Source organism: Rhamphochromis longiceps, linkage group LG18, assembly GCF_057381845.1.
Source record: "Rhamphochromis longiceps isolate RC_006_pf linkage group LG18, R_longiceps_female_GT1.1, whole genome shotgun sequence".
Classification (NCBI taxonomy): domain Eukaryota; kingdom Metazoa; phylum Chordata; class Actinopteri; order Cichliformes; family Cichlidae; genus Rhamphochromis; species Rhamphochromis longiceps.
The window spans coordinates 34,818,475-34,835,293 of record NC_140574.1 but is presented as its reverse complement, the minus strand read 5'-3'; the positions used below and the strand labels follow the sequence as shown (position 1 = coordinate 34,835,293).

Below are 16,819 nucleotides of genomic sequence, written 5' to 3'. Positions count from 1 at the left end.
CACTCCCCCACCGAAAAAAATGCCCCAGCTCCAGGAACCTTCACTTTCCATTTACCGTTGGTTGAATTGCCCTGAAAGGATTCAATGTTTAGCCAATATAAATGAATGTGAGGTGAGCCCAGTAGGAGTCTTGTTTCTGACGTGTTTCCTCTGTACAGTAAAACCAAGTCATATTATTGTGCTGCTGACAATGTCAGTCCTGTTAGTGTAAAAACCTTAGTTATAGCCAAATGTCAACTCAATTCTCTCTGCTGCCCACAACATAATTTCCGCCATTTACTAGCACTTGACAGTTGCCCGCCTTTCTTTTTAACAGTTTTACCCAAGACCTCACATCACTTTTACTCCTGACCTTATTCAGTCTCTGATGTTACTGGAGTAAAACTCCCTCCAAGCTCCCTTTGGTGTTTTATGACTAAAACCTGGAAAGCAAGCATGTTATAGAGGTGTATCAAAGACCCTTTACCTAAATGTCTTCAGTATATTACAGCACTGAGAGCCCTCGCTGCAGTCCCACGTCCTGCCTGGAATGTGCTCATTCAGCCAGAGTGACTTTGATTTGAACACAGTTGGGCACAATGGGCCAACTGTAAAAGGTGCCATTGGTTTATGAGTGTAACGGTCAGCTCTGTTTTTAATGGGGGGGGAAAAGTCTCAGCATAATGGGTGTTTCTTTGAGGGTCCTTTCAATTTCCAGTCAAAATAGCCTTTCTTTCATATTTTCCATGATGTGATGCTCAAAGAGGTGATGTAGTGCTCTGACTTTGGGACCCTTTAGCATTTTCAGAAAAACTGCGTGTGCCTGGGTTCAAAATGAGGAAAGAAGGGGGATTTGTGCTGCTGCCGAGGAAATGAAAGGAATATCAGAAGCATTTATTGGTTTGACCTGATGATTTTTTTGAAGATAAATATTCAGATTTACAGCTTGAAGTAATGGCTTTTACAAAACAAACATAACATTCAAGAGAAGCTGTTTGTTGTTGCTGTTTGAGTACGCTGTTTCCATGGTTTCTTTCGAAAAAGCTGGCCATGAATCACTATCATTGTGTGTCTCTTACACTCTATCTGTGCTTTGGGGCATCAAGCATATAAAGACAGCATTTTTCCAACTGAAAAAAAGTCTGAAACTTCACTAATTTATGTGAGTTAAGCTTCTGTATTTGCACAATTAATCGCAATTGTTTTAAGCTTTATTTTGATTGGCTGTGACTTTTGGCTTTTCTCCCATCTTCCTCCAGAACCTGGTTCTGTCAGAGGTTTCTTCCTCTTAAAGGGGATTTTTTCCTTCCCACTGTCACCAAGTAGGGTTTTCTCTGTATTATTGTAGGGTTTTACCTTATCAGCTTTTCACACTGATGAAAAAGTAGAAAAAGTTTTGCAACTGGGCGTTTAGAGCTTTTAGCACATTAAGTGAAACTTGTACTTGTTCTTTAAACTCAAAGAACTCAAAGAAGTCCAGATGCTTTTCTCTCCAAGCTCTTTAGACTATGATGACCTGGATGACTGAGAACCTTCACAGACTAATCTTGTTGTACGAATCTTTGGTCGTGTTGAATATGAGCATCAATCACTATAACATAATACAGTATATTATAAAGATAGGGACACACATGATACCATGGGGGGGGGGGGGGGACCCGCTGAGCTTCATCTGAATTGTTTAGCATTGTTTATCACTCTTGCAAATGTCTCTGCATAGCCTCACAGCTAAATGTTAAACCAGTGTTTTAGAGACATAAAGATACGTAACTCTCATGAAACTGGTGCATGTACAGAGCACATACACACAAGAACCTGACACAGAAACCAAATGAAGAAATGTCCTGCTTCTCCAACTTTTGATACACGTTGTCATTTTGAACACAATATTTCCAGATGATTTCAGAGAAGGAGAACGTTTTAAGTTTAACTTATGAAACTTATGAAACTCTTAACTGAGCCACTTCCCACAAATATGCCACATTTAAAACCTTCTTGAGAGTTCGGGTGGACATCAGCGTAGTTAGTTTTTTGTATATGTAAGGAAAATGTGTGTTAGTGTGTATGGCACTGTGCCTCAAATGTCAGGCTTTACTCCCTTTATGTTACTGTCAGAAAAGTAGTCAAAAATGAGTTTGTGTTCCATCTTCTCACTCTTGCTGGTTTAGTGAATTCAATTCAATTCAACTTTATTTACACAGCGCCAAATCACAACAACTATCGCCTCAAAGCACTTTATATTGTAAGGTCGACCCTACAGTAATACATACAGAGAAAACCCCAATAATCATATGGCCCCCTATGAGCAGCACTTTTGCGACAGTGGGAAGGAAAAACTCCCTTTTAACAGGAAGAAACCTCCAGCAGAACCAGGCTCAGGGAGGGGCGGGGCCATCTGCTGTGATGTTTGGAGTGATAGAAGGGAAACAGGATAAAGACATGCTGTGGAAGAGCCAGAGATTAATAGCAAGATGATTAAGTGCAGAGAGGTCTATTAACACATAGTGAGTGAGAAAGGTGACTGAAGAGGAAATACTCAATGTGAATCAAAGGACTCCCCCAGCAGCCTACACCTATTGCAGCATAACTAAGGGAGGATTCAGGGTGGTGTGAAGTGTGGTGTTTCAGTTTGACAGCTTGAGAGACATACCACAAACCTCTATTTCCCTTTTATACACTAGCAAGTCCATGATTTTAGATGTATACACTCATTTGGACTCCTTTAGTGGGAAAATAACCCAATGACATGGTCTCAGCTCCGCCTGCTAGATATAGCTAGATAGATATCCTAGCTGCAGACTGCTTCAAGGAATTATGGCTTTTTTCCCCCAGTATACATTTTCACTAACTGCAGGAGGGAAAGTACCAGTGGAATAAATGATGCTTCAACTCTATTATGTGTCTCTGTAAGCCCAAGCAATCAAAACAGCATAGCCTCAGCCAGATGGAATGCAGCCATCATGAATGTGCTACCCCTTCTATGACAAGTCCAAGTTTTCTGCAGTTAAAAACATGTGCAGAGACAGGCTGTAGGCGTGACTATGACTGCAGCAATGACATAGCTTTAACTGCCACTGTGCTTGTAGCTGTAGCCCAGCCCCATTGTGAGCTTCTCATGTTTTGGCATACATTCAGGTCTTAGAGGATAATTGTCTCTCTCTGGATAGAAAAGAAATAAAAAAAGAAAAATACTGTATGCTGGATGATAGTAAAGGTTTTATTGTCATATGGGTTAAAAGATAACAGCATCTCTTTGTACTGTAGTGTGTATGGTGGGTCAGCTTGCCTACATGTGTGAGTGAGCCGGACTATCTGTATATATCCTTTGACTGTTGGGGTTTTCTCTGTGTTATGGTAGGATCTTTACCTTACAATATAAAACTCCTTGAGGCGACTGCTGTCATGATTTGGCACTATATAAACAAAACTGAATTGAACTGTATACCTGAGGTCAGTGGTGACCAGCTGTTTATCTTATGGAAGAATTGTGGCTCCTCAGTTCACAATCATCTGCAGACTGTTGGAAGCCACAGAGCTATGAAAATGAGTTTAAAGCTACTGAGATCACATCAGACAGCAACTGCCTATGAGAGGAGCCCAGTTTGTTTGACGATATTTCTTCTCATTGTTAGCTCCACTCACATTTTCCTAACCTTAAATACATCTTAATTTAAAGTGAATGCAGTATAGCAATCGGGCTAAAATTGAATTGAACAATGGCGTTCCCTTTTGTTAAAGCCCCACCCTTAAAATTTGTGCTACAGATTGATCTCAAAATACATTTTTGAGGGTTTTATGGACAAGTCTGTCCACAACACTGCTTCGTACAGATTTACAGATGTAAGTGTCTGAATCGTCCCAAATTTCTTTCATGTTCCTGTCTGTCTGACTTTACATGACAAACTGTTGCACTCACTCATTTACCTCTGCTAAACAGGCCACGAAATGTCCAAGTTTAAGGAAAATGTTGACAGTACACGGTTCTTCTGCGTCTGTGTTTATGCTTGGGAATGATTTTGCGTTTTGGGTCTGACTCTGTGGGCACAGAAATTATGCCCATCTTTTCCTGTTTGCAGATAGAGAGTGTCACATAAACACACACTCAGTTTGTTAAAACTCTAAATCCCAAGTAATGCAAACTTGATTTTCGTGATGCTGTACTCCAAGCTTAAAGGGAAGTTATGGCACAGCAAATCCCAAATTTTCTATCCAGGAGAGAGCTCATACACAATATACATGTAGCAATTTAATTTCCTCACAACAAGCTTTTGTCCTAGAGCAGCGGTCCCCAACCCCCGGGCCTCGGACCGGTACCGGTCCGTGAGTCGTTTGGTACCGGGCCGCGAGAGTTGAAGCTCAGGTGTGAAATGTCTGGTTTTCAGGGTTTTTATCGGTTTTCAGCGTTATTTTGTTATCGTTTTTATCGTTTACTCTCTTTTCCTGGGTCTTTTCACGTCTGTTATGAATAAATCTTCTTTTTTTCGGTACCGGTACCAGTTTTATTTTGTTGTATTTATCCGCGACACCTTAAAAGCCAGTCCGTGAAAATGTTGTCGGGCATAAACCGGTCCGTGGCACAAAAAAGGTTGGGGACCGCTGTCCTCGAGCACACCAAGATCTTCCAAGTTCTGTGTTGTGACATTCTGCGGTACGGTTCACTGTCAACTGTTTTACATCAGCTCAGACATTTCTCTTTCCCTTAGCCCTTATCGTTCCCTGAGGAACAGTGAATGTGCACTCGGTTCTTCAGTACCTATTTTGGCTTTCCGCGCTTTTGATGAATGAGAGACTCAAATGATTTTGTGATACCTGGCTGTTATCTGCCAGGGAATGACCAGCTGCCCCTCCATTTGTGGCACTTAGAAGATTTAAAGGTAAGAACTGCTCAGTGGTGTTTGATTAGCTGGAAATTTAAAGTGTAAGTCCTCATATTTTTAAATCAGATACTGGGTCTGATTGGAAATTTTTCATATTGTGAAACATGCAAAACAAACTGAGGTAAACTCACTGTGTTATTTAAAGGTTGCATGACAATCCTCTGCAGGATAAACAGCTACGTTTGTACTGTGATGGAGTAAAGAACAGTGTGTGACTGCTGCACAGTGGCTGTGCTTTCATGGTCTGATTTCCGTTACATCAGCTTTAGCACAGATTCATGTGAATCTTTAGCTGATGATGCTGACATCCATTCACCTTCATACCAACTTTATACCTTGGAGAAAAAAGACACTAGAAATAGTGTGCTTTCAGTGTAGAGGATGGAAATCAGCCAGGACACTCGTGACACATCTGCATGAAACATTACAAACAATTTTCGGGTTTCCCACCTGATAAATCCACTTTCACCTCTGACTGTACACATTTTACTATTTAAAAACAAAGCCGCCCTCTACAATGTAGGCAATAGACCAAATCCTTTATCATCCTTCTTTTTCTTCAGATTCAATTTGAGTATAATTCGATTTTTTTAAATAAAAAGTTAAAGTTTGTATTCCCATCTACTGATATTATTTTATCATTATGCTAAGACAGCACAAGGTTCAGTTAGCGCTGCACAAAAATGGAAACGTCCTCCAAAGAGCTACTTTTTACTTTCCTATTTGGGTACATTTCAGACACTGAACTTTTTCATTTTTACTTGAGTAAAGAAGTTGAATCAGTACTTTTACTGGAGTATTTTTTAACAGTTGTATTTGTACTTCTACTTAAGTACAGAATGTCTGTACTTTTGCCAACTCTGGTATAAAAGACACCCTGAGTCACAGGTTGGTGATCACTTTTTCCCCATCAGTCGCTGCATGACTTAGCTACTGAGCAGTCAACTGGTCACCACTTGGTGGTGAGTTGGATCAGGTGGCAAGGAAGGGATCCTGGACAGGCCGCCTGCCCAAAACATATATCATTTGGTGGTGAAGAGAGCAGTCATGCTAAAGAAAGAGTCCCATCAGCCTTGATTGGTCTATGGGACTCTGAAGCTGACAGGTACCAGCAGTCCAACCGGCTCTGGCAATAACTTTGGTGTGGGAGGAGTTTGGTGAGGCCATGTAACTAGACTTTTGGTCAGCCTTCAAGTAACCATGAGGCTACTCAAGTGGGGAAAGTGGTGGGGTGATGGCAGGGTCCTGAGATTCTTCGATGTTAGGTCTGTCTTTTACAGTTGTAAAAGAACCGCAGAGATGACCAAACCTTTTTGATTCTTCAGATCATTCATTAGGAAAAATCCACATTTTATTCCAGCTTTAAAGACAAAGCCTGCGCCAGGTGTAAATGAATACTATCAAACTTTAACTACTTGTTAAACTATTTGATGAAGGAATTTCTCCTGAAGTCACACCTATCTGTTAGCCGATGCACAGAAAAAGCATAATTAAATTGACACTTTCTAGCATTTTACTGGAATTCTGAACAATAGTGGTTTCTGTGGTGCACAGTGGGTGGATGCCGATAGATGGTCCTTTGCCAGAGGGACATGTGGAGCAAACATGAGATAATATTTTCCTGTCGCATTTCTCTAAAGGTTGCCTTTCATTCCAGACAGTTCACAGCAAAAATCTGTCACAATGCACAATGGCGAGGCCTTCAAAACACAAACAGGAATGACATCATTGCCGTGAAGGATCCAAATTGTCTTATAGTCCTGGACTGTTGCCCAGTGGGATACACACCTTCTATACTGTAACTGTGATAATGTGACAGTATTTACAGGATCATATGTGCTAAAGAATCACCTCCTTACACTGCCTTCCTTGTGTTTCATTAGCATTCGCGTTGGAGCAAGACAAGAGGCTCTGAGAACAACACTTGCAGCTGAGCAAACATCCGATCACAGACACACACACACGCCGAATATCTCACATTCAGTTCCCTGTGCCCTACTAATGCATAAGCAGGACATAGGCTGATGTAAACAGCTCAACAGGATTTAAGCAGTTTTAGAAAATAAACTTTGGAAAATAGATTTCGCTGTTGTCGTCAGCTTATGTCTGCATCTGCATGTGTGTTATATGCAGACAGGTAGACTACAGTCTACCTCAGTATACATTCATGCACTGAGGCAAAAACATCACTGAGCTTCACAGCAACGACCTCTTTTTCTCCCTGTGTGTGTCTCACTCTGTTTCTGTGCGTGTCTGCGTGATTGCGTGTTTCTAGAGGTGAAGTAAGGGTGAGAGGAGCAAAAAGGGACTTTAGGCTGATTGGGTGATAGTTATGAACACTTGATGTAATGGAAACTGTCCTTCTGCAGATGTTCACCTCTGACCTCCTAACAACAATGCAGTCCTCTATCTGAAATATTCTGTAGGCTTTACAGTGTGCCATTGACTGAACTTGTGTGTTTGTGTTTTTGTGTGTGTGTGCGTCCAATATCAGGGTACGAGTGTGTTCAAGGTGAGAAGTTCATCTGTAGCACTGTAAGACCCAACACATCAGAAAATAGCCAGAAAATTCAGATTTTTGGGAACTGAGATGTTTATTAACCCTTCTAACAAAATCCACAAAAAAGGTTTTGCTATAACACTTTTAACCTTTGAGTGAGCTTGTTAAAGCACCCAGTTTGTATACTGTGTAAGATTTAGATCACTGAGACATGGGGAAACCTAATATAATAATACGAATAAACAAATTTACCGTGGAGCACGTTCTTGATTTGTCTAGTTAACTGTTCCTGAGACTGTATTGTGTAGCCCTATGACTTCTCCATTGTGCGATGCAGGCCTTCATAAAGGGGACACAAATTTGAAAGCGATTTAAGTGATTTGAGACATTCAGATATGTGTGGTGCATGTGTGCCCTCAAACATAAGAATCAGTATTGCTGAAAGCCAACGTTTGGACCGTAGGTTGTCTTCACTCAGTCTTTGTGTCTGTGTGAGCAGACAGTGGGTTGATTCTGCCCTGAGGCTCGACTCTACTTCTGCTAACCTCTCTGACTCATAGTTTTCTTCTTGTTTTTTAACCTCTTTCTGTGTCTGCTTCTATTCTTTTGTCCCTGCTCTGCTCCCTCTCCCCCTCTTTTTCCATGCCAAGAAAAAGAAGATTTTAATATTCATACTATACATTAAAATAGTAACTTTTCCAGTGAGATGCCCCACGGCTCAGTCGCTGGCCCTTTGCTATTCTCTATTTATAATTTCTGCATTCTTCTATTTTTGTGCACATGATTTCCAGTTCTATTTCTTAAATAACTCATGAGCTGTTACTTACATTTAATTAAGCTAATTTGAATCTAAGTGTTAATATCTGACAACTTGATAGCGGCTCCCCAAAGGCGTGTGCTGCTGAACTTGAGGAGCCGCTACAACGAGTCTTCAATCTCAGTCTGCGACTGGGGAGAGTGCCCGCCCTATGGAAGACATCCTGCATCGTCCCGGTCCCCAAAAAGAACCGGCCCAATGAGCTGAATGACTTCCGACCGGTGGCACTGACGTCACATCTTATGAAGACTCTAGAGCGGCTCTTCCTCAACCTCCTCCGACCACAGGTACAACATGCCCAGGACCCACTACAGTTTGCATACAAGGCGGGTGTCGGAGTGGAGGATGCCATCCTGTACCTCCTACACAGAGCCCACTCACACCTGGATGGGGGAAAAGGCACGGTCAGGATCCTGTTTCTTGACTTTTCCAGTGCCTTTAATACCATCCGGCCCTGTATGCTTCAGGAAAAACTGAACAGGATGGAGGTGGACCCCTGCCTGGTCGCTTGGATCTCCGACTACCTCACCGACAGACCACAGTACGTCAGGCTGAAGGACATCACGTCTGACACTGTGGTCAGCAGCACAGGAGCACCACAGGGAACTGTGCTGTCCCCTCTTCTCTTCACCCTGTACACCTCTGACTTCTGCTACAACTCTGAATTATGCCACATTCAGAAGTTTGCAGATGACACGGCCATCATGGGGTGTATCTGGGATGATCAGGAAGAGGAGTACAGAAGTCTGGTGAGGAACTTTGTCGCATGGAGTCACACAAACCACCTGCAACTCAACACCTCAAAGACTAAGGAACTGGTTGTGGACTTCGGGAGGTCTAGAGCAGGTCCACTGCCGGTTCAGATAGAGGGGGAGGAGGTGGAGGTGGTCAACAAGTACAAGTACCTCGGGCTGTGGGTGGACAATAAACTGGACTGGTCATGCAACACAGAGCACCTGTATAAAAAAGCCCAAAGCCGACTGTACTTCCTCAGGAGGCTGAGGTCTTTTAACATCTGCAGGAAGCTCCTGAGGATGTTTTACCAGTCGGTGGTTGCTGGAGTACTTTTCTATGCTGTGGTGTGCTGGGGGAGCAGCACAGCAAAGAGGGACTCATCCAGGCTGGAGAAACTGATCAGGAGGGCTAGCTCTGTGGTCGGCATGAAGCTGGACACTCTGGTGACAGTGGCAGAGAAAAGGACATTAAAGAAACTGATGGACATTATGGACAATGCTAGGCATCCTCTGCACACGGCCATAAACAATCAGAAGAGTCTGTTCAGTGACAGGTTGCTTCTCCCAAAGACAAGAACTAACAGACTTAAAAACTCCTTTGTCCCACACGCCATCAAACTGTTTAACTCCTCCCTGGAGGGGAGAGGGAGGGGAAACAGGAGGACAAAGGAGGGGGGAACAACTAAGCTGTAGTGCCTCTTCACCTCACTGTACAATACCTTGTGCAATACTTTTTGTAAATAGTCAACAGTGCAATAGACTCAATACTTGAAATGTGCAATTCACTTGTATTTTTATTTTTTATTCCTATTTATTCTATTTATCCCCTTCGTATATTTTATTTATATTGTCTCTGTATTTATATATGTGTGTGTGTGTGTGTGTGTGTGTGTGTGTGTGTGTGTGTGTGTGTGTGTGTGTGTGTGTGTGTGTGTGTGTGTGTGTGTGTGTGTGTGTATATATAATATTCTGTAACTCTGTAACTTCTGTCGGTGCTGTGCTTTTTTGGAAATCGAATTTCCCAGAGGAACCCACCCGAGGGATTAATAAAGTTCTATCTTATCTTAACTTTTCATAGCTGTTAATAATTATTATAGGGTCCTTACATTATAAAGCTCCTTGAGGGGACTGTGACTTGGTCCCATTTAAATTAATTAAATCTTGTAAGAGGATCCACATAATGGCAATTAATGTCCCTAGACTGTAGGTGTTGATTTAATTTTCAAATGTATCCCTTACACACCTGAACACTCCTAAAATCTCTAGCAGAGTTGTTTAGGGACCATGACTGTGGAACAACTTGCTGAAGTAGATCAGGCAGGGTTACTTGATTTTATCACTGTATAGAAGAAACCTTTCTGTACTTGTCATCATTTTGTGGGTAAGCATTGTATTATTACCTTAGTAGTTTTGGGTGTTTGTTTGTTTTTTTACCTCCGACTGTAGGATTTTGTAAAGCACTTCTTCGTTTGTCTGAAACGACTGATTTCTCGGGCACCCTCACCCCAGCCTGAGGCGTTCTGGTAACCTGTTGTTTGAACTTACACAGAAGACATCTAATAGAGACTGATAGATTTTAACTCATTCCCAGGCCACAATGGCCCTTCCCTCTGCAGGTGGTCCCCCTTTTGTCTTCACTGTGGCAGTAGGCTGAGCCAGCAGATCAAAGAGCCCACAAAAAGTGTGACCGTTTCTCTGTGTGTATATGTGTGTGCCCCTGTGTATGAGTGTGTTTGTGCACATCTCCCATCATCTCTCACATTCCAGGAATTCTTTGTGTCCCAACTGTCATCCCGGGCACAGAGGAGATCCAATCAGAAGGACAGACGCTGCTGTCTTTCTGATCATACAGTCGCCTTTACTTTGTGCAGGCGCACATGCAGAAACGTTGCTGTCCCTCTGTTATGTAACACCCATGTTGTCTCCATTACACTGTAAACCAGTTGGTCAACATACATATACATATTTCAGCTTTAAGTTATTTTATTCCCTTCTGAATTTTTCGCTCCACTTCCCTTTATTTTTTTTAGTTGCCATCACATATGACGCTCAAATGTCCTAAAGGAGCATAGCAACCAAATTATTCTCGCTAAGTTTTACTTTTAGCCGTGGAGCTGACTTTTAGTGTTGTCACTGATTCTTGTCTGTGGTTTTCTTGGCCACTCATAAGCTGATGACAGTGTTAGTTTTTAGTGTGTGAGCAGCCTTTCTTGGACACTCTTTCAAATAGAAAGGCCTAGAAATATAAACTGAAAATACATACACAGGAAAAGTGGAAGAGGAGTGAGGGCGGGATGGGAAAACAGCTTCTCAACACAGGCTTCATTTACTGCTTGGCTGGTTGGTGCAGCGTCTGCACATGTTCGGGAGTCTGAAAGTGTGTGAGGTACACCTATACCTGAAAACAGGTCCTCTCTGTTGACAGCTGTGCAGCCCACCCACCCAGCTACAGTCTTTAGGGTTGGTTAAGACGAGGCGTCAGTCAAACTTACTGGGGTAAAATATACAGCAACACAAACACACAAATTTAAAAGAACAAAAAAACAAATAAATTCTTTGTGAGTTGCATAATTTTGTGCTTGTAAAATGCCTCGAGATAAGTGTTCAAGAATGTTGTATGAACAGTTTCAAAAATGACGTGTAATCTTCCTTTAAAAAAAGGTTACAGTCTGCAGTGCCTCGTAAATGAGTTCTTTTGTTGTTCTAACCCTGAGAACCAAAACCTCTTTCGCTCTAATTGGCAAAGTACTTGTACATTCAAGCACACAAAACCAAGAGCGCATGCAGACACACACTTCGGGCTTATGAACACACACACAAAGAGCAAAAGTGACACCAAATTCCAATTTTTTTATCTACTACATTTTAGTAGTAGATAAAAGAAAGAGCACAACTTGCTAGTTGTGGTCTTGCTTCCTAAGTGTTTTGTGCGTTCTATCACAGCTCCCATTAGCTCAGCTCAAGTGCTTCTTGATCACTATTCATGCTGTGATTGTGTCATTTGGACGGCGTTGCATTAGTGCACAATGTGGCAAAAGTTCAGTCAATGGTTAATGTTGCTGTAACAGATCACAACACATTAACCTCACACCAATACGTAATGTGTCGCCAACTGCTGCTCATAGGAGATCTCCTGCTTGCTGGCGTTGTCTCTGACAGAACATTCACCTTACAAAAACGTGCCTTAAGGCCACTGCTGTGTCAATTTGGTGCTGTATAAATAAAATGTAACTAAAAGGCACAAAATCGCACTATATCAAGTATTATTTTTCTTTTGGATTTTATTTTTATCTTGCAGTAATTTTGATGGATTGTGTTGTGACATCTAAGCCAGTTAAATATCCTGGGCTTCTCTAAACTCTAGCCAATTTACTGTTTTTGACCACAAGGTGGTGGCAGAGTGCTAGCATGTGTGAACGAAGCACAGTATGATTTCAACTGCAGTGTCTTAATGTGTGGTCAATATACTGTTTCATTGATTTTATTGATTCTGAATATACTGATATTAGAAATGACACCATGTGCCCATGTGTCATAGTTATACTTGTACAGCTTGTTTATCTTAACACATTTATGTACATAAATCTACATCACTGTTTTCTGATTATTAATCAAAAGCAGGACACGTTTTTGTTTAAAATTGGCATCTTACGTCATCTAAAGAAATTCTGTAACTAAAACTGTTATATCAAAATATCCACACAGACGCATGCCTCTGTGATTTTCCTTTGTCTTTCCAGGAGACGCTTAAATGGAACTTTTTTGTAAATAAATTCCTAGTTTCATCCATGGGATTGGCTGTGACAGTAAACCAATTAGCATTTATTGTTGTAGCAGTTGCTAGGTAGAGCAGGAAGTGAGAGAGAGGTGAAGGGTGAAGGGGTTACTCCTCCTGGAATCCAGGGGCCCTAAATGGGGTCAGCATGTATAGAAAAAAGGGTCTGTAAATACTCATAAGAATGTGGAGCAGTTCACCACGTTCGCTGTCAATAGAAAATTGTATTTAGTAGTCAGTATAATCTTTTAGTGATATAAGTTTGCATATGGTAGAATACTGCTTGTAGTTATTTGTATTAGGAAATATTCAACCATGTATACTCAGAGGCATATAATCAATTGTGTAGGGATAGGTTGTGTGATCTTTAACAGGCTGCAAAGGCTTGGTGTGTATTCCACACACCCACATCCTGGGAGCACGAGAAAGGTCGTACTTTCTCTTATTGTTTTATGGTAGGATTAACGTAGCTATGTCTGTTTTAGTTTAAGTGCTTCTTTACATATAGATGAACTGCTGGACTTCCTCACCATGTTATTTAGGGTGGGGGAGACTACCCTTTCCTGACCAAGGATGTACCTTTTGTGCTTTCATGACCCTTTGATCAGCAGTAACACACACACACACACACACACACACACACACACACACACACACACACACACACACACACACACACACACATACGTTCAAATAAAGACCAGGGCAGTTCCTCACCGGAGTCTCTCAGTAGGGAACTGCCCTTGCTAGCAAGAACTCTGTGTTTCTCTTCTCTGAGTCTTTACTGAAGAAGTGTTTTAGAATATTGTCCTTAACATTCGCCTTCGCACATCAGAGCTCAGCTTTCTTTCTGTTACTTTTTGACAACATAAAGCCCGACTGGGGTCATGTTTGCAAATAAGCACTCTCTTTTCATTTACTGTTTGAATGTGGCCAAAAGGCTCCATTTGGCATCAGCTCATTGACTCATGTTTCTGATGCAGTTGCAACACTTACATTCTTATTACAACCACTAAGAGATAATAGTCTAATTTATAACAATTTCTGATAAATTTGCAGATTTGTACAAGTCCTATTTTACAAGCTAGAAACCCTTATCCAAATCTACAAACCAAGAGTTCAGGTGCTAGTTAATTTCAGGCTAGTTTAGGCATTGTTATTACATTGTTTATTACATACATGTCAGTAAAAGTCTCATTCACGTGATGGAGCCCTACTCAGAAAACTGTCAGATTTAACACTCTCTGTGAAACTGGATTAAGGAAATAAGTGTTTAAAGTTCAAGTTTTTAGAGCACGTTCAGCAACACCTTGTGCCATTACACATTCAGGCCCCATCTTATCTTAATGAGTAACATAAATAACATAGAGCTGGATCAGGTGACCCCGAATCCTCCCTTAGTTATGCTGGTGTAGGCTGCTGGGGGATTCCCATGTTGCATTGAGTGTTTCTTCTTCAGTCACCTTTCTCACTCACTATGTGTTCATAGACCTCTCTGCACTGAATCACACTTGTTATTAACCTCTGGCTCTCTTCCACAGCATGTCTTTATCCTGTCTTCCTTCTATCACTCCAAACGATCACAGCAGATGGCCCCGCCCCCTCCCTGAGCCTGGTTCTGCTGGAGGTTTCTTCCTGTTAAAAGGAAGTTTTTCCTTCCCGCTGTCATCAAAGTGCTTGCTGATAAGGGGTCATATGATTATTGAGTTCTTCTCTGTATGTATTATTGTAGGGTCTACCTTACAATACAAATACTGTTGTTGTGATTTGGCGCTGTGTAAATAAAGTTGAATTGCAGAACATGAAATCACTGGGTTAGGTAGTTGGTTGGATTCTGCTAACAGGCTTAGCAGACTTAGCATAGACATGAGTTTAAGTTAACATATAAGTGGAAAACAAGGAAACAGACAAAAGAAGTGGATAACATTAATAAAAACAGTACTTTCAACTATGAGTTCAAATGAAGTATTCTGCTCTTTACTACACAATGCATTGAACAATACTGTAATTCTTGGGCGTTTCTTTTTTCCCCTTGGGTGGTCTTTTTGCTGTGACCAGCCAGACATCCAACCAGTAGGAGAATAGCTAAGAAAAAATCGATTTGATTGACAGTTTCTGGTTGCCATTTTTCATTTTAATTAGTTCAACTACATAAGAAAGTCTGTGATTGATGTAGCTACAGTAAAAGCTACTTGTTGATAGCCACTGATACTTGGATAAAACACTGAATAACAGAATTAGGTTCTTGTTCAACTCCGTAAGTAAATCACACAACACATGGCTGAGACTTGAGGTTTTTTGAGTTACATTTGTTACTACAGCAAAACGTCTGTTTTGCTGTAGTAACTGGTTGGCAAATGGTTTCTTTATCCTCAATAAAAATGTGACTGAAATATACAGAATCAAATGTTTTTTAGCTCAAATAAATAATCACTTCCATTCTAAAAAAAAAAAAAAAACAGCAAACAGTACAAGTAAACTCAAACCTAAACAAACATCACAATCCAGTCATTACCACCAATCCAGCCTTTGTCCTGGACCTCACCAAACATTTACAGAGACACAACACAAGAGAACAGTCATGCCTTTGTCATCAGCAACGTGGGGCCCCTGTCCTCGCTCTGTGATCAGTGAGCGGCAGCAGAGTGAAGTCCAAACCTTTTATCGTGCAATTAAGAAACAATCATCATAATTTTGCGTCAGGGAGCAAATGAGCGCTTGCTATTAAAGGTGAAGCCATTTTCCTGCTTTTACCCAACAGCACCATTCTCTGGCAATGGTGATGGAAATTTGAGCTTTTCTAGTTATAGACACATACATGAGAGCACAAGTCAAAAACTAAGAATGAGATGTAACTACAATCAAAAACATTAGTATTACACGAATAACTCATTGTTTCTGAATAAGAATTACACATTCAATCTCTAAACCGCAGTCTTCTCACATGTTATCTAATGTCACATAATATGAATATTTGATAATTTTCTTACTTTTTTATTCAATTTCTATGTTACAGTGGAATGTATGAAATGTATGTAGAAAGTGACCGAAAAACTATGTGCCAAAGGACACACTGAAGCAAAGCTTTCCCTCTGTGCTCTTAAAAGAAACCTCCCTTCTAATGCCTCTGCAATGTTTTCCCTCTTGATTCACCGTAGTTTCATTTAGTATGATGATCAACAAAATTGGGGCCAGCGTAGCACCAGATATGGTCGGGCTAAGTTGTAAGAGACTCTCTTTAAAATAGTGGTGAAATGTGAAATTTTGAAAAAATGAATTCTTAACCAAATAAAATAGTTTTTAATGTTAGCGTGTTGGACTACAACTTGCATCCTAAACAGTATTAAAGCTTTCTTGGGATGTTCTCCCCCCTCTATGAGCTGCTAGTGGTTTGGTCCACCCCAAAGCAGCACAGACAAAAATAGTTTCAAACTTGATAGCGATGGTGAGGACTTAGATAACCACTGATCATGCTCCAAGACAGAACAGGGAACTATTATGTGTAAAGTAACTAAGCAAAAAGTTCTTCTTATGCCTGTATAGCTGCTGATATATCATAAAAATGTTTTTATATAATATATAATAATAGTAGGCTATCCCAAAATAGTGAAAAACAGAGACTGATTCAGCTGCAGCTCCAACTCTAAATAAATAGATATATTTATGTCAGTGAGAATGTAGAGCAAGCTGAGCCTTAAAAGGCATCCCTCAAAGCTTTACTAGAGGTGTTTTTGTAGGTTTGCACAAACATAAATCTGGCAACAACAATGCAATATTTCTGTGGGTGATATTTATGGAGTGTGTGGTCCAAAGGCTTCGCCACTGCTCTGGACTCTACACCACCCAACTAATGACAAAACATGTTACGGTTACATCCACTAACCAGTTTCAGCTATCTAAATAGTTTTGTTTTGTAAAATGTCTCAATAATTAAAGAGAAAAACATTATTAATAACATTATGAACTTGACAGATAATTGAGGTTCACATTAGAAAAGTCTGCATGTCAGCCGGTCTTCATGGTGCACTTTCATGCTACTTTAGGAAGGCATGTCTTCATAAGCAAATGATAAGAATGAAGTTTCTGAGTCCCTCTGAAAACAGTCTGGTTGCTCCACTTAACCTCAGTCTGATGATG

At 40.9% G+C, this 16,819-nt stretch overlaps 1 protein-coding gene across 1 annotated transcript in view; it reads left to right on the top strand.

The window, feature by feature from the left end:
* col15a1b (collagen, type XV, alpha 1b) overlaps positions 1–16,819 on the top strand; it is a 54,454-nt gene that overhangs the window by 3,201 nt on the left and 34,434 nt on the right. The gene's annotated exons all lie outside the window — the stretch shown is intronic.